The 22,811-nt window shown below is 39.6% G+C and overlaps 1 long non-coding RNA gene across 4 annotated transcripts in view; it reads left to right on the forward strand.

The window, feature by feature from the left end:
* The window catches only part of LOC110395582, a 151,348-nt gene that overhangs the window by 57,542 nt on the left and 70,995 nt on the right, over nt 1-22,811 (forward strand). For all 4 annotated transcript variants that reach the window (XR_002436493.1, XR_002436492.1, XR_002436494.1 and 1 more), the window contains exons 3-5: nt 12,156-12,310; nt 12,429-12,519; nt 12,972-13,058. This is a non-coding gene — a long non-coding RNA (uncharacterized LOC110395582). The remainder of the gene's footprint in view (nt 1-12,155; nt 12,311-12,428; nt 12,520-12,971; nt 13,059-22,811) is intronic.

Genomic DNA, 22,811 nt, shown 5'->3' on the forward strand with positions numbered 1-22,811 from the left:
TGGCCACAGTTGGTGCATGGTGGTGACAAGGCAGTCATGAGATGCTGGAATCTGAGAGATCCAACTGTGTAGAAGGAAGCAGCTGGGCCATCTCTACCTGTACTAGAGACTGGTGCATAGGCTGCATGGCAGAACAGCGTTTCTGCTAAGATAATTTATCTGGGATTTTATGCCTAAAGAGCCTCATTGACTGCCGTTAACAATTTGCAGCAAAAGCAGACAACAATTAAAATAAGTTTTTGATGTTAAAAAAACCGCCCTAAATGATGATGTATTTTTTCTCAGTTGTGAGTCGGGCCAGCAGAGTCATAGCAATCCTTGAAAGGCTAGAGAATTTGTTTGCAAAGAGACCATTGCTCTCCCATTTGTTTATTGCTTCATCTGACACCTTATGCACATTCCATGTTGCTATGGGTTGTCTATAAATCTTGCACCTTGTACCAAATCAAGGAGACCATCTCTTGAAGAAAGCCCATGTAAGAAGATTTCTTGGAACTCAGCATTGATGAAACTGCACTTATGCAGTTGTTTGAAGCCCTGCTTTCCCTGCAGAGAAGGGGGCAGGATTGTTTTTCTGTTGAGCAACACACAGCCCCAGTGAATCTATAATTTCCAAATCTCTTTTGATTGGATTTATGTATTAGTGGTTATAAGGATCTCCTCCTTAAGCTATAAATCACATTTTATGGTATTAATTCATAGGAAATGATTAAGGCATCCTAAATAGGTAAAGATTTACAGGTTTAATATTAGCTGCTTGACTGGCATTTCCCCTTGATGTTGTAGTGTAAGAAAACTGATTGGAGTGAGTTCATTTTTATAGAGTTATTCTTCATTAATAACTTGCTTCTGACTCCATCAAACATGTGCAAGGGACACGGAGACAGTTATTTGTTCTGAATATGAAGGACTGTAGGTTAAATGTTTTCCTTCATTTCAGATTAGATGCAGTACTGTGTTCTCTGCCTTAAGCAGCAACTCGCTGCTAAAAGATGTGCAAAATAGGAGAGCAAACAGATTATGTTCTCCACGACAGTGTCTGAAAATTCAAGGAATTCCATTTTAACAGGACCACAAGCTCAGAGCCCTGGTAGATCTATGGTAGATCTATTCAGAAGATGTTTTTGTAGAAGCAAAGAAGTGAGATGTAGGTTGTTAGTATTTGTGCATCAGAATAGGTAGAGGGCAATGCAAAGAGAATCAGAAACATAATAATTGGGTCTGGGAGGATCTTGAGTGTTCAGGAGAATATGGTTGTCTTCTGATGGTACAAAATGGGAAGATCTTTGTTGAATGACAAGTTGAATTTCAATCTCTTGGTGCCTGCACGTGCATAACCTATGTACCTCTAACTTGCCACATTTCTACAGCAAACTAGGCTGTATTGTTATCTCAGCTTAACCTTCTGTTAAAAACCTGCATAACTTTAATGCAGTCATATCCCTATGTTTAATGAAACTGAAAGTACTATCTTCACGTTTAATCAATCTGAAAGGCACCATAGTTTTTGATCTCCTTAAAATGAAACACTCTTTTGATATCATCTAAATCATATGCATCGCACTGCAGTAAACACTAAGATCTTGATACTACTCAGCTCTTACACCACCCAAACCTAGGTCAATAGGCAGCTTTGGGATGAGATTGTTAGCCATCAGGATAGAAGATGTATGAAATCAATAGTTTTCAAATTTTGATCCACAGACCTGAAAGCCTGCGGAGACTTAGCTGACCTTGAGAATTTTGCATGCTTTGATTCAGCCATTAAATCATGTTCCAAGAAGTTCACCAGTCAGAAACATACCATCAGCTAATGACATGGATGGCAAAATTTGACAGGAGTAGTCAGTGCACTGATGTAGCTCTCTTTGCCTGAAGAACTGTTCCCATGCCCAGACCATATTCAAAACTTCTTCCTGTGAAAGCCCACAGCAGTGTTAGTTCCACTGCAACACTGTGTAGTTGTCAATGGGAAAGAAAACAATCTTCATGGTTGCCTTTACTTACGACTTGTATTATGGTATAAAAAGTTTTGAATGCTTTTGGGTTTTACTTCCAAGAAGTTGGAAGGAAAGAAATATTACAACAGAAAAACAGAAATATAATAGTGGGTGTTTATATTTTGGAGGTAGATCATGTCCAGTGCCTGAAGGATCTTGTGATGAGATGTCACATCAAATAACATCCAATACTCAAATGCTGTTGTCATAAAAAGGTTTTACTTTGACTCTATTCCATTACTCTGACTCTGTTCTAAAAAGAAAAAAAGAGAACCAGTTTCATAAGTGAAATTATTTTGCTTTGAACACTATTCACATGCAGAAAATGAAAAAAAGGCCATGTTCTGTTTAGAATTATTAGCTCCAATAACGTTGTAATGCTACTTGCTCTTATTTTTGATTTCATGTACCAGAAATGTCTGTGTTGCTTGCTAATGATCATAAACATCATCGACCTCTCTTTTGCCATGCATAATGAAAGCTAGCAGCTCTGCATCTCTGGGAAGAATCTTTATTTTCTTAGCATAAAGGAAAAATCTGTTTTAAAAAAGCATCAGTAATCATGGACAGTACTGGAAATCACAAGGTTTTCATAGCAAAATACAGTCAAATGTTTTTATTCTAGGCAACAAAACAGATTTCTGATTCTGAGAATAATACCATGACACAAAAGGGCTTCTCCAGCAGTGTGCCATTGAACTCCTTTATCTGTATAAGAAAATCTTGGTTCTGACTCTACAATGCTGCCCATATTTAATGAACTTTGAATTCATTGGAGCTTTTTCCATGGCAGCTTCTGACATCTATCATTTCCCTGTCAATAGACCATTGGGAAGAACATTTTCTTCACCCTGCTTAGCAACTAATTCCTGTTGGTGTACATGGGAGACTGAGCAGATAGCTCAGGTGTCTGGCATCTGTACTCTACCTCATGGAATCAAATCCCTTTTGGGTTGTGACACGGAAGGAAATTTCCGTCCATTAATGATATAAACTTAGCTTTGGGATTTGGGTGGCTTTTGTGTTTGGTTTTGGGAAGGAGGGAGGAATTGTCACCTTTCTTTTTGAGAGGTGAAAAGAGACATGGTTCTGCTTTTGATGTTTTATTTGTTAACACAATGGATTCAATGAGAAGCACTCTTCTCACTTGGATGTCTTACAGGTAGATGGATAAGATACCTCAGACTATTATTAATTATTATTATTCCCTGTTTTCATGACACATTCACAATGCTCACATGTAATATTAAAAATGAATGGAGTAATGGGAGGGGAGAAACATGCATGTAGTTATGAACTAAGGCTGGCAAGTCCTTAAGAAATTGTCGTGACTATACTAGTTCCAAACTATTTAGGAAGCCTAATGCTGTTGTATGGTTTTCCCTTGTTTTTTTCTACGATAACTTTGATACCACTTTGATTCTTCTTTTTCCTCATTCCTTTCAAAAATGTGTTTCTCTTACAGCCTGAATATAGTTTGTAAGGGTGTTTGAGTGGGGTTGTGGTTTAACCTGGCAGGCACCTAAACACCACATGGCCAGTCACTCACTTCCCCCCACTGGGATGAGGGAGAGAACTGGAAACAAAATAGAACTTGGAAGTTGAGATAAAAATTATTTACTAAGAAAGATAAGGAAAAGGAAAATAAATAAAAACTGCAATAATAATATATATATATATATATACACATATATATCTCCACAATGCAACTATTTGCCACCCACCCACCAACACTCAGCTAGCAATAAAACTGCTCACTGACCAATGCCCCACTAGCAACATGACGTCTTGCTACCTCCAAATGACACCCAGCCAATCCCTTAGCAGCAGCCCTTCTCTGGCCAACTCCCCATAGCTTTATGGCCTTCCACATGACATCACACAGTAAGGAATAACCCCTGGCCTAATTCAGGCATCTGTCCTGGCTCTGCTTTGTGCCCCTCCATTGCTCCATCATGGCAGCAGCTCTTTCCTTTTGAGCGGCTTGGCCTGGCCGCGGGAACACTTCTATCACTCAGCAACAGCCAAAATATCAGTGTGCTATTAACACTGTCTCAGCTAAAACCAGGACAGGAGGCTAACTTTCATTAGGCTGCACGTTCCCAAGGATTTCCCCCAAGACAAGCCTGAGATATTTGCGTCCTTTTTTTTCTTATCGATTGATTCTAGTTTTTAATCCATCAAAAGATTTTATGTTGCATCTTCATGCCTTGAAACCCAACATTTTCTTCTCAAGTTGCTTCCTTTGCTCTTCCAAGAGGACACAGCTCCCATGTCAACGGTAATAGTAATATAATTACTTAAATACATCAGTTCTAACAACAGCTTCTGGGACTTTTCCTGGTGATTTCCTTCTGATGTGATCTGCTGGTATTTACTCTAAGTATCTGAGACTGCTTCAAAAATGGAAAAAAATCACAGCACTCCAGTAGCATTTGGATTTATTCTTCTATTTCCCAGCCTGTTGTTATTCATTTTCCTGGGGAAAACTCATCCAGCCTGGCACTGATCTTTTCGACACTGCTCTTTAGTAGCTGCCACCCATCCAATCAAAGCAGGGCAGAAGCTGCCAAGCTCTAGTTCTTCTTTGCTTTATTCCTTGAAGAGTATCCTTGCCTCCTCTTTCTTGGATGTTTTCTATACAAACATTTGTGATTCTGTCCCTCTGTTCGCCAAGATCATGTTTGCTTGCAATTAGTGGAGCTTTTAAACAGATTTGGGCCACTGCTACACAGTTCAATAATCACCACTTTTCCATTCTTTTCTAGTCATTCTTTTGTAATGGGCAAATATATTTCACAACATAATAATGTCCCTTGGCAGGTTTGATCTCATTCTCATAATGTGAATGTTTATAGACAATGGACTCAGTATGCCAGTTAAAACAGATTTTGATTTTGCTTATCTACAGCCAAAGTTCTTGGCCCCTGGTGCACAACCAAACCATGTGTAAAAAGGTATTCAGCTCTGAATGAGATCACTAACATCTGTTGCTGCACATAGCATTTAATCTTCAAACACCATCAACAACAACAAAACTCAGGCAGTTCAAAATGCACTAATGTAGAACCATGGGCAATCTGAGACAGGGCTTCAATTCCTATTTGTTACTGCTATGCCTTGTGCACACTGAGGTGCTCTCCTCACAGCTACAATACTCTGCCCTCAGGGTTTTAAGTGGTCAAGAGGGTTTGCTAATATTCCTGTGCCTGAACATGATGGCTATGCTACAGCTGCTGTGTGCCAGCCACCTAGGACTGGCTATATTTTGTGTTTTATGTGTGAGTGGTTAGATGAAGAACTTCAGAAATCTCTCCTGACCTGGATAGTTCATCTACATAGTTGTTGTCCAAGAGCTTCTGATCTCAAGACACAAACAATCTGCAAGCTGCTGAACAACAGCTCACCATATTTGTTATCCTGCTAGTGTGCCAGCAGCTGCTCCCAATCTACTGCAGTTGCCTGCAGTGGGGTAGAGAGAGTGCTTTTTCTAATCTGAGTGGACAATAACTGCATTAGAAGAGGGTCCATTTCTGAGGACTGCTGAAAATGAATGCAATGTTTAAACCAGTGCAGACTCTGCAGAAAACAGCAGAAGCTCAGGTTATCGTGTTCTTCTTGGAGAAAGGAGATGGCATACACTCAGTTTTTCCATCTGTGGCAGTATCGCTCAGAAGAAGGCTCAGGTGTATTCTCTGTACTGGTAATGTCTTTATTGTCTGCACTGCAATTTGCCAGGACATCCTGAGAAGACAATTTCCTACCCCTACCCACCATGTTTTTATATCCCCGTATTGGCGGCAATCAGGCTCTCAAATCACCTGCTGTAACTACATTTTTGTTGCTATTGTTCAGAGGCTGGGGGGAAGATGGCGATTTCTCCAGTAATTCTATCTGAAAACAAAATTGCAAGAGTACAGAAAATCTTCATCTCACTCAGAGGTGCTTAATGTTTCTCATCCATGATGGTACTGGCTCTTGTTTGAAGGCATCCCACTGGAAAATCTCATCACTATTCAACAAATCACCACAGGAGTTGATTTGATGGAAAGGGTGGCCTAGGTTGTCTTTGTTTAAATAGCTCTTTAGCTCCTGTACCTTGCTTCAGTTTCATCTTTACACAATCTGGCGTTCAGAGGCATTACACATTTTAAATGTGGTTACTGATTCATGTATTTGTATTTTCTTTTGATCCTTGCCATTAGCTATTGTCTGCAACATTGTTGACTGGTGCTCTAACTTATGTAGCTATAAATTATCTTAATTTTGGGAAGCCTTGATAGATGGAACAACATCCCCTGTATTTGTGTTGTAGCTGTTGTTGCTTATATGCAGAGATTAGTCTAACCTGTATAGTAAAATTAACTCATGATAGTTCTGGTTGCTTTTGATAACATACAGGTGCAAATTTGAATCTCCTCTTCCTAACAGTATTCTTGAGAGTCCAAGTAAAAGCCCAATTTTGTAACTGTTCTGAAGAACAGGAATTCTAAGCCATCTATTCAGGTGTTCCTTGTATGCGTTGTTGACATGCCTTGTGACAAATATATATTTATTGTCTCTTCTCTGTTCCTCAAATGTATGAGAACTCCCAGCTCAGGATCTAAGTGAGGTATCTGCTTTACAAATCCTTTCAAAATGCTTGGTATCCACCTTGGAGTGTTTTCAGAAAAACTGAACCCTGATTCTGGATATATGTATTTTTTCTCTTTGCGGGTGGCAGATGGTCTTGGCTTATTCATAGGCACTGTCCAGTGCGCCTGGGTTCTGACAGTGCTTGGTAACCTGACCAATCTGAGTCATACCTGCGCGTAGTCATGAATTCCTTATAATTTTGCTGAAACCTCACGTATTCTCTTTACTGCCTTTTTTAATCATAAGAATTGTCTAACATCATTCAGTGGTAGCTCCGTCAGACGTATATGCATTGTGCTTCTCTAATACGGGTGTTGAAGCTATGCTTTTTTAAATACATGGCAATAGTAATGGGAATGACATGAGAGACTGATGAAATAAGGTAAATTAAAGTTTAATGCTAGTGATGGAAGTTGGTTATGGCATTTAGTAAGATTTTTCTGTCTACTAGAGCTACAATTGTGGGTCCTTGAAGAAGGAAAAGTTTGTTGAATTTGTTGCCTAATGTCTTTTTGTAAACGTACCCGCTGATCTGGTGCTGTTACATTCCCCATCTCTTTGATTGCTCTGAATTTTCCTTGACTCATAATTTTCACTGAAAGTCCATCATACTCTTGCATAGGTGAAATGTCTGTTCCATTAAATGGAAAATTTGGGTTTCATGTCCTTTCCAGGAGCTGCGGTTATCGAAACTGCACCAAGTTTTCCTGTGATTTGCGTACAGCATTGCAGTTATATCCTAACATGCCTTGCAGTGAAGCGTGTTTGTCATACAGTCGTCAACATACAAATGGGCCTGGTCTTTCCAAGTGATTCGTATGCCAAAGAATTTGGTTATGACTCTGAATGGGCCTAGGCCGCAGTGCTGTGAGACAGGCTTATTTAACAGAAATTCTAGAGTGTTTGGCACGCTGTGTTTGCCAGGGTGAAATGAAGTCCTGGAAAGAGGACTTTCATTCAGATGACTCACTGCAATCAAACACTTGGAGAAAATATAGTCGCTGAATGTTATGTCTACATGTAATTAACTGTATTTATCGTAGGACATAAACTGTGAAGTTAAGGGAAAATTAAGTTAGGTTTTCAAACAAATCTCAAGCTATCCGCACTCTTTTTTGGAGAAAAACAACAGCAGTTTCTTTGCCAAGTAAACTGAAATGCTCTAAAATGCAAATGTTGATATATTTCAACAAAGAAATTCAATTGCTGAATGCAAACTTTGCTTTTAAAAATTGCCGCGTTGAAACATCCAGATTTCAAACTGAAAAGTAGGATCATATATACACAATCTTTATTTAATCAGCAGCTCTGACGTTTTTATGTTAAAATTTTCTCCAGAAATTGTATTCTTCCCCACTGCAGTACGCTCAGTTTACACACAATATACTTGCACGCAGATAGACGCACTTACAGTAAAGCTGACAGTTTCAGTTCCAGATGTGTCTATATATGTGTATACGCATGTGCTATATATAATACACACAGTAAATATTGATTTTTTTTTCCCATTTTCATTACTAATGCCTCAAAATTGGACGCGGTGTTTGAGTGTTCTTGCATAGGAATTGATATCACTAGAGACATGGCAGTATATGCTCTTCATTGGGAGGGCAGGCCAAGGTTCAGTAATCAAATGAATTTCTGAATGAAAATGTCATGATCTTCAGTGCAGTGAGTGCATTGTAAACAAAATCAAGCAGTGCCTTACACTCAAGGAATAGGACAAACATTCTTTGTGTAAGAATTTTGACCATTTGATAATGGCACAACAAGAAAAAGGAATGGAATGGAAATGGTTGTGCTCTGTCTTTACAGTGGGTGGGTAACTGAAGGGGTAAATCCATTACTGGATAGCACAAACAATGCCTTTCCAAGCAGGTGTTGGGAAACTGCTGATTTCTGCAAAATCTGCTGTTCTTCGTACAGAGCAACGGATTGAGTAATCAGAAGATTGGTGACTTTAGGCAAATCAACACTACCTATTACAGTTACATTAAACTTCAGGTCTTGGAAACCTGAAGAGCCAGAGGTAGACTGGCGCTCTTTTTTTCTCATCAGGTCAATGATACCTTCTATTGGCAACACAAAGCTTGCTCCATGAGACCATGGGTCCATGCATCAGGCGGTGAAGAGCCCAGCAAAGCATGGTGCTGCCGGCCAGCATGGCACCGTAGGCACAAGGAGCAGGAGCACTGTTCTTCATCTCGGGCAGGAGGGTGCTAGCATAGCACTGAGCCCAAGCTCACGGGGTCCCACCAAGCATCTTTTGGCTCCACACTCAAGGAATAGTGTGCAGGAGCCACGCCAGGGAAGCTCAGAGGAGGAGCTGTAGCTAGAGCTGTAGAAATCACAGCTAGGCCTGAGCAAAGCACTTAACTGACCAAATCTGGATCATCACCGATTGCTTCCATTTAATGAGACCCTGTGGAAAGCAAGACTGTACGCTATAAACTTCCAAAAGGGGGAGCAGAACGCCTAGCTCGGTGATTAACCAACTAGAATAATCAGTTGTGTACGAGGCTCTTTGGGAGATAGCTGTTATTCACTCATAGAAAGAGCGAGGTGTCATTTCGTTTTTTTAGGGTTGTAAGTTTCTAACTAATTTTTGTCTCTCCTTGCCAGTGTAACGGTTTGAATGTTAATTTAATTTTGCAGAATATCATTTATGTAAATGTAATTAGAAGGGAAACGTGATCGGGAGATGCACAGCACCAAAGAAAATTTATTACTCCAAGGGGTATTGCTCTAATCATTCAACTGCAATATTGAGTTTCCCCAGATTTAATCTAAAAGCAATAAATTACAAAAGGCTAATGTCCTGCCCAACAAAAAGCTGTCATGAACCCAAGTTTCTGTGGGGAAAAAAATTCAACTTCATTTCAGCAACAGGCTCTCCTCGTTTACACATTCCTTTTATGATTCCAGGCAAGTCAAAGTAAAATGAATACAAATGTGAGAGTTTGAACACTTTCCCTGAATATGTATGTGTGTCTGTTGGTGATTGTAATAATCAGTAAGCCAAAACACTGGGACTTCTCCATCTCTGGCAGAATAGGAATGCAGACCCACAAAGATACTACTGCAAATTCTTCTCCCCACCTTAGCACGACCCTGTGATTTAAGGGAAGGCAAACTGGAGTCTGATTAATTCCAGTGTCCATATGAAAGTCTGTTGCTAATGTACTGTAGTTTTTGTTCTCTTGCCGACAGAGAGAGAGAGAGAGTAGAAACTCTCTCTTCTTTTGCCCGCGTGCTTGAGACTGTAACCTTTGCACTACATGGAAAGCCATGGTCAGTGCCAGGTGGTTGCCCTGTTGATGATGTTGGCCTGCCTTTACCAAAGGGAGGCTTTTGGAAAGTGGAATGAAAAACAAATGGGCAGGTAAATTTGATGGTGTGATTACTTCTTCTTGAAGCCCAGACATGAGTTTCCTTGGAAGTTCTGCTGCTCAAGGAGCATCTCTCCTCTTGAAAAAGCCTGCCATGAAAATTCACCAGCAAATAAACAAACAGCTAGGCAAAATAGGAATTTTGAAATGCCTGCCTAATGTGTATGCTAAAACACTGTTAAGTGTTGGGGTTTTGCGGTGCAATTTAGAATGAAGGCTGATGCCAACATTACACTTCTCTAACAAGGGGTGTAATTAGTACAGGAAATAGGTTTCTTATGTTTTATTTAGCCAAATTCATCTCTGGTTTAACTCTACTGTAGCCTGGATTACATTTGTTCTTATTTCCCACTGTTCCTCTGCACAGTTCTTTCTTACACGACCTTTAATTCGCTGTGAATGTCTTTTATTTTAGGTAAGGACCATAGTTCCTCTGTCAGTTTGTTAGTATCAATTATACTGTAAGACCGGGTTTCGTGGCTCGCAAGAGGAAACCCATCAGATTTGCAACAAGTTTTTACGAAGTGCAAATTGGCAGGTTTACAGATTCCCACAGCTGTGCACAGGACAAGGGGAGGAGTGCAGGGCTGCAGAGAGCAAGGCAAGGAGAAACAAGACTGTGGGAGGACTGGGGAAAAATGCAAGGAGCAGAGGAAAACGATGTCAGTGTTAGAAGTGGGGGGGCAGGGGCTAAACATACAAATTACTCGTGTGCCATGAAGAAAGAACTTTTCTTACAGGCCTGCTTCCTCATGGCAGGCACTTTGCTTAGCAAAGTTTTTCCTGACTACTGTTTCATTTCAGCCAACTCAAAGATAATCTGAAGGAAGGAAAAAAGATAATAGATTCGTAACAACTTACATATTGCTTCGGCTTTGGATCTGTGGGGTACTAGCATAAAGCTTTTTTGGCTGAAGTTCTCCACCCACGGGTGTGCAGGGAGGTACAGATGTATGCATCAGTATGTGGGACAAACTGCCATGGGTACACTTAATTAACAGTGAACGTGTACAGCTCCAGTCACCTCAGCCTCAATCAAATAGGTAAGCGCAGCTCAGACTGTGACAACCTGAGCAGTGGCAGGCCTCTGCTGTGTGGCTGCATGGAGGGTCTCTCTCAGCTGAGGAGAGTTTCATGGCTTTTTGCAGGCATATCAGTAGAGAATGCCAAAAATTGTTATTTCTTTCTTTTTATTTTGCATAATGCACAAAGGGGAATCTTGCATCATGGAAAATACTTTCTGCTCCAGGTGAAGACTACTGTTCTAAAATTCCTTCAGATGCACACAGGACACATGGAGATTTTATTAGTCAAAGAAGTCTTCCAAGGTCATCGTCATTTATTGGAATTCCTGTGTTATTCATTCCAGTGAGATTTATAATTATCACTGGTAATTACAGAGAATCCGCTAAACAATTCCATAGGAATTCCACTGTGATCTGACATTAATTAACAGCCAATTTTAAATTATAATATAACTTTAAAAAAAAACACCAGTGTCTGAATTCCTTCTTTCTGCTACTATGAAATGTCAGAAGGAAAACTGCTTTTATAAGCTGGGGCCGTGTTGCGGTTTGATCAGCATTGCTGTGCATTACAGGTGTGTTTCCACAATGGAGCCACTATGTGGATAGGCAGCTTCAACCTGTAGAGGATTTGAAAGAATTTTTGTCCTCATCTCTCTCATAAGCACCATCTATCTCACAGGATTTCAACATTCTGTCATGTCGACAAGCGTGCACATTTCAAGCTTAGATTTTATCTAACTTGTTGTGTAAATTAGACTGATGTGAAGCATTGCTTGTATGCCTGATGCAAGCTCTCTCTGGCTTGAAAGTGTGTTTTCAAAAAAAATTGTAGCCAAAAAGAGAATACTTAATGATTCCAATGAGAATAGAGAAGATATGATCGCAGGTTAACACAGTTCTGGCACTGTTTGGTCATCTGTATTAAAGATCTGCTATCTCATGGAATTTCTGTAGGCCCCAGTCTGCCAGGTGGAATGCTATCCAGAGAGATGTGGGTAATGAAATACCTGGTACGTGTAGGTAATCAATACTAAGTCTCTCTCTTTCCTTTTTTCTTCCTTTCTTTCTTTTTCCTTTTGTTTTGTTTTGTTCTGTTTGGACAGCTCAGCTCCGTAGTCATCACTAAGATTTTTAGGAAGATGGGGAAAGTGGGATAATACCAAAATCCACAAAAATATATATGTGCTGCAAAACCACATAGAGAACAAGAGACACAAAAGAAGACAACAGATTCTTTTTGCATGGATGAAATCATGAGGTAAGTTTGCAAAGCCTTGCCCTGCGGATTAATTTCCAGCATCTCCATTAAGCCTAATGAAAATCACATGTGTGTTTCTGAGTGTTTCTTTGCATGTTTCTCCCTTGCCTCTTTGCAGTTTCTCCCTGGGATCTTCCACAGCTCCTTTGATCAGTCTTCCCAGATCTCTCCCTGAAATGTGCCAACAGATCTGGTCCAAGTTATTAAGAGTAAGTAACAGTGAAGTGTGGTCCTTTTAGCCACCTCCACACCTGGCTTTCAGTATAAAATATCACTGGAGTGAGTGCAAAGTAATTCAGGAGAATTATAGTGTGACCTGTTTTGTTGCCTATACTAGAGCTACTTGCTGCTCTAAAGCAAGTACGTCTGCAGTAACAAGCTACCCTTCTCATGGACTTTATAAACTCCAAGGGCTCATCACTCTATTGCTAAAGCCCAATGTGGTTTGATTTGTTGTGTTTTGCTTCCAGAAAAGTACTGTGCCCTTAGTGCCATCTGAGATTGCATGCGTTCTTTGAGATGAAAGGTCTGTTTAGGACCTGCTGCTGACTGCTCATGCAAATCTACTGTCTTTGCAGTCCTTGCTGTTTGTCTGAATCAGTGTAGGTGCGTGGGTGTACTGCATTTATCCTTCTGTTGTAATTTTATGCCATTGTCACAGGATGTACCAGCACTGATCAATTGGAGCAGTCCTCTTATTTAAACTCCTGCTCTTACTTTGGAATCCACTGACAGTCTTGACCAAGAGGTAGTCCTGCATGTTGCTTTTTCGTTAATGTGAGCATACTTGTCCTCATATAAAATAGATGCGATTGCAGCTGGGAAATGCCTGTAAAAATCTCATCCTGTTATGTTGCATCTAATTTGTTATCAGGGCATCTCTTTGACAGTTAGCTGGAGATGTGTCACTGACAGCAAGTAATAAAATGTAGCTCTGACATAAGGAAATATTATAAACTTACTAGATAAGATCAGCTTCAACAATGAATCAATCTAGCCCTATTGGGCCCAGAGAGTATACAAGAACTAAACTTGTTGCTTTTCCTTGTAACTACCCCTAAAAGGGATTAAGTTTTTAAGATTTGGCTACATGCATTTCAGATACTAATATGCTTTTTTGGTTCTGTGCCTGAATAAGATTTAGTGGAATTTGGAGAGCAGCTGGACACTACAGCTTTAGGAGACTGAGCGTCAAGGCAGGGCTTGTAGCAACCAACATCCTGTCAGCAAATCCAAATGTTCTATATTTAACTTACTGTTAAAATTATGTTTTGTTATTTTTGTCTACCTTCGGCAACGAAGTTTGGTTTCTGTAAGATTAGAGAACAAGGCAAACTCACTTAAGGCTATAAAATTTATCTCATTGCTTTCTTTTTAGCTTGCTGTTGATCTGATGGCAGCTGAAAGGGCAAGTGGGAAAGATAGGTATTATATTTCAAAGGGAAAGTTATGAAAGTCTAAACTGCATCCAAAGTATATTTTACTACTAATAATGAGAACTGGATGAAGAGTATTTAAAAAAATATGAACCTGCCGCAACTACATTGGTTCAGAAATAACGGATCTAATGCAGTTTTCCAAAGAATAATTGATATTATATAATCATAACTGGCAGTTTATGTCATGAAACTGACACTTGACACTTTGCTGCTAACCAGTTTAACATCATCAATTAAAACATCACTTGTGTAATGACATTTTAGTAACCGGTTTAATATCATAAATTATGACATCACCTTCTTTTATGGCATCGGGGTTGAATGAAAGACTTTCTTTGGAAAAAAATAAAAAGGGAAAAAAGGAAGAAACCTTAACATTGCCTCTCATTTTGTGCTCATAAAAGGTGTGTAGGTTCTAGCCTCTGGTCACTCATTAGAGAGGATCTGAGAGCTGAAAAGCTGCAAACTAGTGTGAAATAAACATTTTAAAAGAATGTGCTTTGGGTTAGCAGTAGTTCCCTTTGCATAATGCCGATGGAAATCATCCAGGAACTATGGGTGTACTTGTGGAACCTGATGAACTCAATTATAGTGCAGTAATATTTACTGAGATTTGGTGTGAAAGTTCAACTTTGCATCATTACCCACAAGTGGGTGTTCTTTTTCTTCATGGTCAATGTCTTTAAAATAATCCTTTGTGTTCTGTTCCTCACTGATTGATCAAATTTTGGTGGTAGATTCTGATATTCTACATCTCGGAGCCTTGTTGGCTCTGGATTTTGTTATGACTGCTGGTGATTTGAGCCTTGGGTTGGCAAATGGCTCCATCTATTTGTATTGATTTAGCCCCGTGGAAACAGATATAAGCCAGATGTGAACTGATTTTGGAGTATTCTCAATTAAAGAAAGATATCTATGAATGAGTATCTTTGTAGGATTAACTGCAGGGACCCAAATACTCTAAATATATTATGTGTTTTCAGGGCTGGCTTTCTAAAGGCACACAGCATCAACATCCTACTCTTCCTCCCAAGGTCATTAAAAGCATCAGTGACCACAGGCACAAGCAAAACAAGTCACAATCAAGCATTTTCAAAATATTTCTGTATTTTTTTTCTTTTGAGACAGTTATTGCCATATTAAGCTGTGCTGAACTCCACTGGGACAATATCGTGGGTCAATGTCCAGTGCATGTTCTATGCAGAAAATTAACTTTGTACATGCAGAAAGTCTCTGTGAATTCATGTGATTCTCCCATGGCTTGCATTTACATCAAGTCCTTAATTTGCAATGTAGGAAAAAGGGAGATAATCCTAGATAGGAAGTCAAATTTGTATTTAAAAAAACTGAGCAACTGTTGCATATTTACCGGGAGATAAGCATTTCCCTGAATAATGTACGGAGTAATTTCCCTTACTAATTCCCAGACTGTAAATCAAGGATGTGACAAATGGGTGCCACATGCCATCTGGGCAACTGTTCTGTCCTCTGTCAAGTGCCCAGTGCTCAGGAGATGCCCTGAATCTGATGAGTCGCTATGTACGATAATACTTCTGTAGACAAAATTTTAAGCAAATCCCTGTAAATTGTCAGTGCATATCTTAGTGGTCTCTCGAGGATGCTGTGATTTACCTACTCTCTTTTCTCAACATTTTTTCAAAAGTTTTTTTTCCTCCATGAATATTTATGTCGATGCCTCATTTGCTGACTGAATTTCCACTCTGCTGGAATTATGCTTCCCCATAGTGCACCCAGGAAAGGTGAGCCGTTAGAGGTGAGGAAAAGAGATTCCATGACCTTTAGGAAATAGCAAGTGGCACTAGATAAAATGTATTTTGTGATGGGTTACTTATGAATTGGTTGGACATAATTACCAAAAAATTATTATCTCTCTGAAACAATTAACTTTTGGTAGATCAGACTCCAAATCTCTGGAAGCTCTGAACTTTTACAAATGGGCTTTGCCCGCTGCCACTCTTTGGCAATGAGTAATTCCTACAATAGGCATGGGTGATAGATACCACATATTTCTAGTTATGAGTATGGACTTATTTACAGCTGGCACTTTTTAAAAGTGACTTGTAAATGTAAAGGTGCTAGATTCAATGCTTATGAATGTGTTTCCTTGGCGATAAAGCTTTCACTAAGCATGTTATCTATCTGTCCTATCTTGTATGCAGACAAGAGATGATTCACATTGTATGTTATAGGTCTTGTGCTTTAAAATTGAGTCCTCTATTGACTTATGGCTGAAAAACATAGAAACCCAATCCACAGATGGTTCTTCTTAAAAGTGAAGTTTTGGCAAAAGCAGTGAAGGCTATAATGCATTACAAAAGTGTGCATTTTTTAAAGTTGTTTCACTTCCTATTTTCTCTCTACAAAACTCCCTGAAGTTAGGAGGGCTCTTGTGTTTTCATCTTGCAGTTTCAGCAGAACACTGCCTTTATTTAGCATGCCCTGCTACTGTCTATTAAATGCAAAGAGGCTGTTAGCTCATAGGGGTACACAGATTAAATAAATAAATGCTTACACTGAAAACTCTCTGGCACAGTGTAGCAATTTTTCTAATGATGAAGTAGTTGTAGTCAGAAATCTCTTCAGTAGAGGAATAGAAATGGTTTTGGAAAAGCCTAGGTGGGACAGAAAGACTTATTAAAACCCTCCTTGTCCTAACAATTAATTTCACTGACACTGGGCTGAGGAGATGGCACTGTTGAAGTCGAGTTTTACCATTCTTTCCAACTAACCTTCACTGGTAAGTAAAATAAGGCACAGTTTGCCCACTGAATGCCTGTGGATATCTACTTTGTGTTTCTGCTTTCCTCTGGCCTTCTGTAGACAGATGCTCTTGCTTTTCATCAGTTGTAGCACTTAGGAGCTTATGGTGGTTGCAACACACAACAGGTAGATGTAAAAGATGCCAAGTGAAAGCAGGCCTGCTACTTCTGAGACTCTGCTGATGACAAAAAGTTGTCATCCTAGCACGCATGAGGGTTCAAGAACTATAAATGGCAAGAGGTTATGTGCATTAATTGCATCATAAAGTAGAGGGGCCCCAATGGAGGTCTGGTCTCAGCTGTGCTATGTCTGGGACAAACAATTAATGAGAGATCTTACAATCTCATTAGGCAGGACAGAAGCAGAGAGTATTAATCTCCCATCCTCTGTGTTTGAGACTTGAGTTCAAATACGCCTACCGTTTGCACAAACAATCCATGGAGCAGAGAGGAATGGATTTGCCTTTTCCCCAGTCCCACTCCCAGTTTCATGGACTGGCTTTTCTTTCCTTTCTGTTTCCACCAGAACAAGCTCTGCAACACTCCTCAGCGTGCAGAATTAATCAAAGACTTGTTTATATTTGCTTTTCATCTTTAAATGTAAATTCTCATTCTACAGTTTACAATTTTGAAAGCTGCAGTGTCATATGATAAAATGTGAGCTGTTGTATTCCCAGTGATTTTCTCAAATTATGAGCATTCCATTACTCCCTGCTCTCCTTGCACATGCATAACTGCCCCAAAGCATGTTAAACTCTACTTTTTTTTATATACTCTTTTTCGGGGGGCTTCAGAAATGGGTCAAATTGTACAGTGTTTCTGAAGCAGAGTGGAGAGGGACTTTCTGGCCCTGCAGGTTGCAGAACCTCTTGTTGGCCACTTAAGAGAAATGAGCTGGATGTTGACCTCTTTGCAAGCTGTAGCCCAGATCATAACAACTTACTTGGAAGAAAAATGAGACTTTGGAGAAACCTTAGAGAAGGAGCACGGGGTTGCCACACCACAGGCCAGCCCTGTAGAAAACAAAATGGAAGTTATCAGGGATGTAGGCTGTAGAAATTGTTTTATTCACTCTCTGCCTCATGAACACAGGTCTCGTAGGGCTCATCTGGAGAAATCTATTTGTTGCTGGGTAAGCTTTAATGGAAATGTAAGAATCCTGGATGAGTGTGAGCCTCCAAGTGGACTAACACCCGCAGATGGCTCGATTAGAGGCCAGAAGAGAGGAAGAAGATCAATGCCTCCCTACAGCTCACGTTGCTGCTTTTGGGTTTGGTGCCACTGTTGATTTGACTTTGCAGCAGATTTTGCTGGAGCAGTTGCCTAGATCCCTGGTTTGGCATTGTTTTGTCTTTTACTGTTTTGTTCTAGTGTGTCTTTGGAAATGTCAAGAAATGGAAGAGGTGCCATTTTGTCAATAGTGCAGGAGCAGAAAGGTTTTCTCCCCCTGCCATCTCTTGGTTGGCCTTGAAATTCTTGTTTATTAATGGCGTCATTATATTCTTACTCCTGTCACCCAGTGTGTCTATTCTGCTTAAATATACTACTTCCAAACATAATAAACATGAAAATGTGTGCATTATTTTTCTTTTTAAATCAAATACAAGAAAGTGACCCAGCAGTATAGTTAGCATATAGCAAATGTTGACTTTGCTGCTTAATTTTTTCCCTTTTTTTTCCTATTCCCCTTTGTTTTTCTCCACATCTCCAGGATGCTCTTCCTTGCTATGAAGCTGCTAGTCAACGAATACACAGTAAAATTCCTATGACTGCCCATTCTTTATACTCAGATGAGTATTAGGCCAGGATCCTCAAATGTGATTTGCTTGCCTACACTTTACCCATTACATAAACAGATTCGCAATTTTACAGGAGAGAACACAAACCAAACCAGCTGCCCCTAGACTGGGAAATGCCTGTTAAACATCTCCCTTGGAAAATTCCTGCATCAGGACAATTAAATACAAAGAGATTTGAAAAACACTGTTTTTACCTACCTAGGCTTTGGCTGGACAGTGCTTTTCCTAGAGAGCAGTATCCTTAGTGAAAAGTGTCAGAAAATGGAGTGAGGTGAAAATTAGTATTTTTCTTATCCCATCCTTATATATGTACTAAGTATATTTCTGAGTAATGCTATCAGTAAGAGATAAAAAGGCTTTGTAGCTTCCTGTAAGCTGTTAAGATGCAACACCCTAGTGAGAGCAAGGAAATGAGTTTGAAGGGGGCAGGTTCTACCTTGTTTTGCTGACCATGCTTAAGGAGGGGCAGGAACTAAAGCATACATTACTGTCTATACTTTCAGTTTTGCCATATTTATCCTCAGTTACACAACTGGCGTGTTTCTGAGGTAAATAAGTATTTTCTTCAGGAATATTTTCTCCCTCCAAGTTGAAATATTTTAGATGAACAAAATACTGAAAAAAACAAGGTCATGGGGTGTTTTTTGTTAAATTTTGGTGGTTGTATTTTTTTCTTTTTCCCAGCAGTATGCATTCACAGTCACTGTTGACAATTCTTGTTTACTGACAGTAGAGTTGTTTAGTAAATGCCTTTAATTTCTTTCCTAGTGAGCATCAGTCATCTTCCAAGCAAATTCCTCCTTACAAATATGGTGTGATAGTTCATAGCTAGTATGTGTGTTCCTTTGTGCCTGATTATGAGGTAGGGATTATGAACTAGTTATGTTCAAGACTGATATATTTTTAAGCTTCTGTGCTGTCATTCTCCTTTTTTCAGACCCACTGCAAGTGTCTTCTAAGAGCACCTGAAATTGCACCATACTGCAGAGGACAGGGATAGATACAGATGCACAGATGTTGCAAAAATATAACCATACCCCTAACATGTGGCTTTGTAAGGAGCATTGTGAACATCAGCCTTGACTTGAAAATATGTTGTTGCTTTGGCACTGGTGGTGTGATAAACAAGAGAACATTTTGTCATTTTTTATAAATACCCACAGGACTTGCATGGCTTCTCATTGGTTGACATATCAACCCTTCACTAAATACAACAAAGATAAGCTAATGGATACATCACTTAAAATAAATTGAGCTTAAGTGTCCCGGTTAATAAAGCTTTGCGTGAATTCTAATTCAAGCAATTTCAGCAAAAAGCATAACAAGTAGCCAATCTGGGATAAAATTGTTTTTGTTTCAGTACCTTCTTCCTCATAACATCCTTCACAGACACTATAACAGTATTTTAGTCTTCAGAAAAATATCTAACAACACGATTGTCTCACACCAGGCATGATCCCAGTGGAAATTAAAATTGCATGCATTTTCTCATCACTCTTTATTTAACAACCGGGAGACTTTTAATATTTGAAACTCAGCAAGAAAATTGTCTTGAAACACAGAGATTCCTTTGGGGTAATTTCACTTTTGTTTTCTGTGAACTTTAGCTGAGCGTTTTTTTTTTAATGGTAATACAGATCCACGGATTGTGTGATGGTTAGCAGGACTTTCTGTATGTGCTTCTCAGCTGATATGTAAGGAAAAATAACAAAGAACATTCTAATAACGTCGTTTGAGTTAGCTAGCTTTACTAATAAAGATGTCCTGTTTCACTTTCCTTCATAGTTTCCCTTAAACACCTTATCACCGGCTGTGTGAATAAATGTAAAAAGTCACTATCTGCCTGAAAGGCAATACAATTATGGCACTTACTGAATATTCACAATAACAACAGGCAAAATAGGGTGAAAGAATAAACAGAACTCTTCTATGAGTATTTGATGGCTGGAACAAGTGAAGGCAGGAAAAATACTTTAGATTCTAACATCAACTAAGAGTACAACGTCCTATCCAGAGCTATGTTTGATGGAAAGAGCAAACGTTGTTTCTAAGAACAGAAGACGTCAGAGAAAAATATACAGACTTCTGCTTTGTTTACATGGAGAATCTTTGAAAAGCTTTTGCACTGTTATTTCACCAGCTCACTGTAGGCTAAGACAGCAGAGTGTGTCAGGCTAGAAGACAAAATAACATTTTTGCATTGCTGACAAGAAGTAGGACGCTACCCTTGCTGTAATGTCAGTAAGGAGTGTTTTTTTATATAACTGCTAAGTGTATACTTGGCCCCAGTGCCAGTCAGTTAACAAACGTGTTTCTTGGTTCTGCTGAGGACACTGGTTTTTCGTTCTTTTCTTTTCTTTCTTTTTTTTTTTTTTTTGTTCCTGTAAGAGGACTTATGGCATGTCCAAAAAAATCTATCCTTGATGGGGCTTGGCTCAGAGCAGTAGTATCCAGAAACTGACGGCTGGTCGGTATTCTGCAAAAGTGAAATTAAAATAGGCTCTTGCAAGTGGTCATAGAAAACTGACAGTGCATTTAGTGGGGTTGATTGTCTCAGCTGATTTCCATTAGAACCATTTTGGTTTTGCCTACAATCAACCCTTAGGAGATAGGCATGTTAGCATGGCACCACGGCTGTTGCACAGCAGCTTCCTATATTCATTATAGTTTAGATCTGTTCTGCAGATTGAAGATTCAGAGGTCAATAAGCACCTTTCAGAAAACTCCATTCACATTCAGGGAATGTGGTTATCATACTCCCTTGCTTTGGGCTTTGTTGCTTGTTTTCATGTTTCTAACAGAGTAACATCAACACTCCTTTCATACTGCCTACACTCTTGATGTTTCCATCTTCAGCATTTCTGAGACCTGCCAGTCCCCATCAGGAATTTGGGGCTCTTCCCTCAAGTGTTTCTACCAAAGTCAAAACAGCAATACCCAAGGTCGCTCTTTGTGCACAGCTTTATACTGGGACTGAGATTAGTGCGACAGGTTCAAACCCAATCTGCTTATCAGCTGGGAAGATTGTGCACTAAAATTTATACTCAGATACATTTATCTTTCATTTTCACTCTTATTTTAACCCTTTCCAGTGAATCTGAATGACAAAATCTTTTTCTCCCACTGAATCTCTTGGTTTTTGTTTGTTTGTTTTTTAAGCTGATTGTCTAGCAAAGGAATGCCTCAGGCCTCCATGTTGTTTCTGAAAAGAGGTATTAGATCTACCTCTCTGGAATGGCATCATTGAAACCAAACAGAGGGAGAAGGTGCTTCGTGTGCTCTTCTTCACACTAATACTGTGAAATGTGCAGAGATACAGATGAGTATTTGCCACGCCAGAACATTCATCATCAGACTCCATTTCAGTGGCACAATGCATACTTGTGGGTAAGTCTGTAAGAAGTGAGGTTTCTGAAGACATCTATTCTCAGACAGTCCTGCCAGTTGCACACAGTGTTAGACCTCAAGAAGCTTCATGGTCCAAATGGACTTTGGATACTTGTGGAATGTGGGTAGCCAACAGCAGTGTGGTGTTAAAGGAAGTCCAAAACTCACCAAAACATCAGGTCGCTATCAAAATTCCTAAAAAACCAGAAGCCAGTTGTTCCCCGGTTGGGTTTTTTTTTTTTTTTTTTTTTTCATTCCTCCTTGTATTTTCCAACAATCCGGGAAGGATTTTACAGCTATTAAGATTAATGCAGGCATTTTTTTCCAGTCCAAAATCCAGGGCGCAGATCTGAAATGCAAACGTCATGGTTCTCTCTCCTAGAGATTTCACCCCAGCAGTCCTCACCTGCCATTTCTAAAAGGAGTATGTCCTGGGAATGTTGTAGGCTATTTCTGTTAAAAGACCATTTCCAATATAAAACTTCTTGTTTTCTTGAAGGGTTTTTCAAAGCTCCTTATAGTGTATAATCTCCAGCACATACATAATTGTGTATGTGCTGGAGAAGAAAATTTATGCCTAGATAACCTGATAAGAAAGGGCTTAATGAGAAAAAATGCAGGAGACAGATATCTGTTGTCTTACTTCAGGGCTCTCCAGGTATCTCAGGGAAATGCTCCCAATAGAATACTGAGATTTCACTATTCTGACAGTGGGTGGAAAGACTGTATTTCTGAAAAGAGAAGGCTTACAGGTAGGCTCAGGGTAGGCTCTGACTGCCGTTGAGATCTTTATGCCAAGAACAGGGGCACTGAAGTCATTGTCAGAGTTACCTGCATGCAAGTCAGGTGCATCATGATGGTTTGAGCCAGTTATTGTCAAAGGCTTCTGTCAAACCTTGCACTGTTCAGCCCACACATTCATATGTTCAAGATGAGCCTTTGGAGAAAGTTACTGCTGCAGTTTTTCCAGGCAACAGGCTCTTAGCCAGTGGCTGATTTTGCCTTATAAACCTTGGCAACTGAGTTAAATTGGTGGAGGCTAGGGTTGTCTTTGTGCAGTGCCTTGCACAGCAGACACTAACCTATGATCTGGTTA

This window comes from Numida meleagris, chromosome 3 (genome assembly GCF_002078875.1).
Source record: "Numida meleagris isolate 19003 breed g44 Domestic line chromosome 3, NumMel1.0, whole genome shotgun sequence".
In the NCBI taxonomy this organism is placed as follows: domain Eukaryota; kingdom Metazoa; phylum Chordata; class Aves; order Galliformes; family Numididae; genus Numida; species Numida meleagris.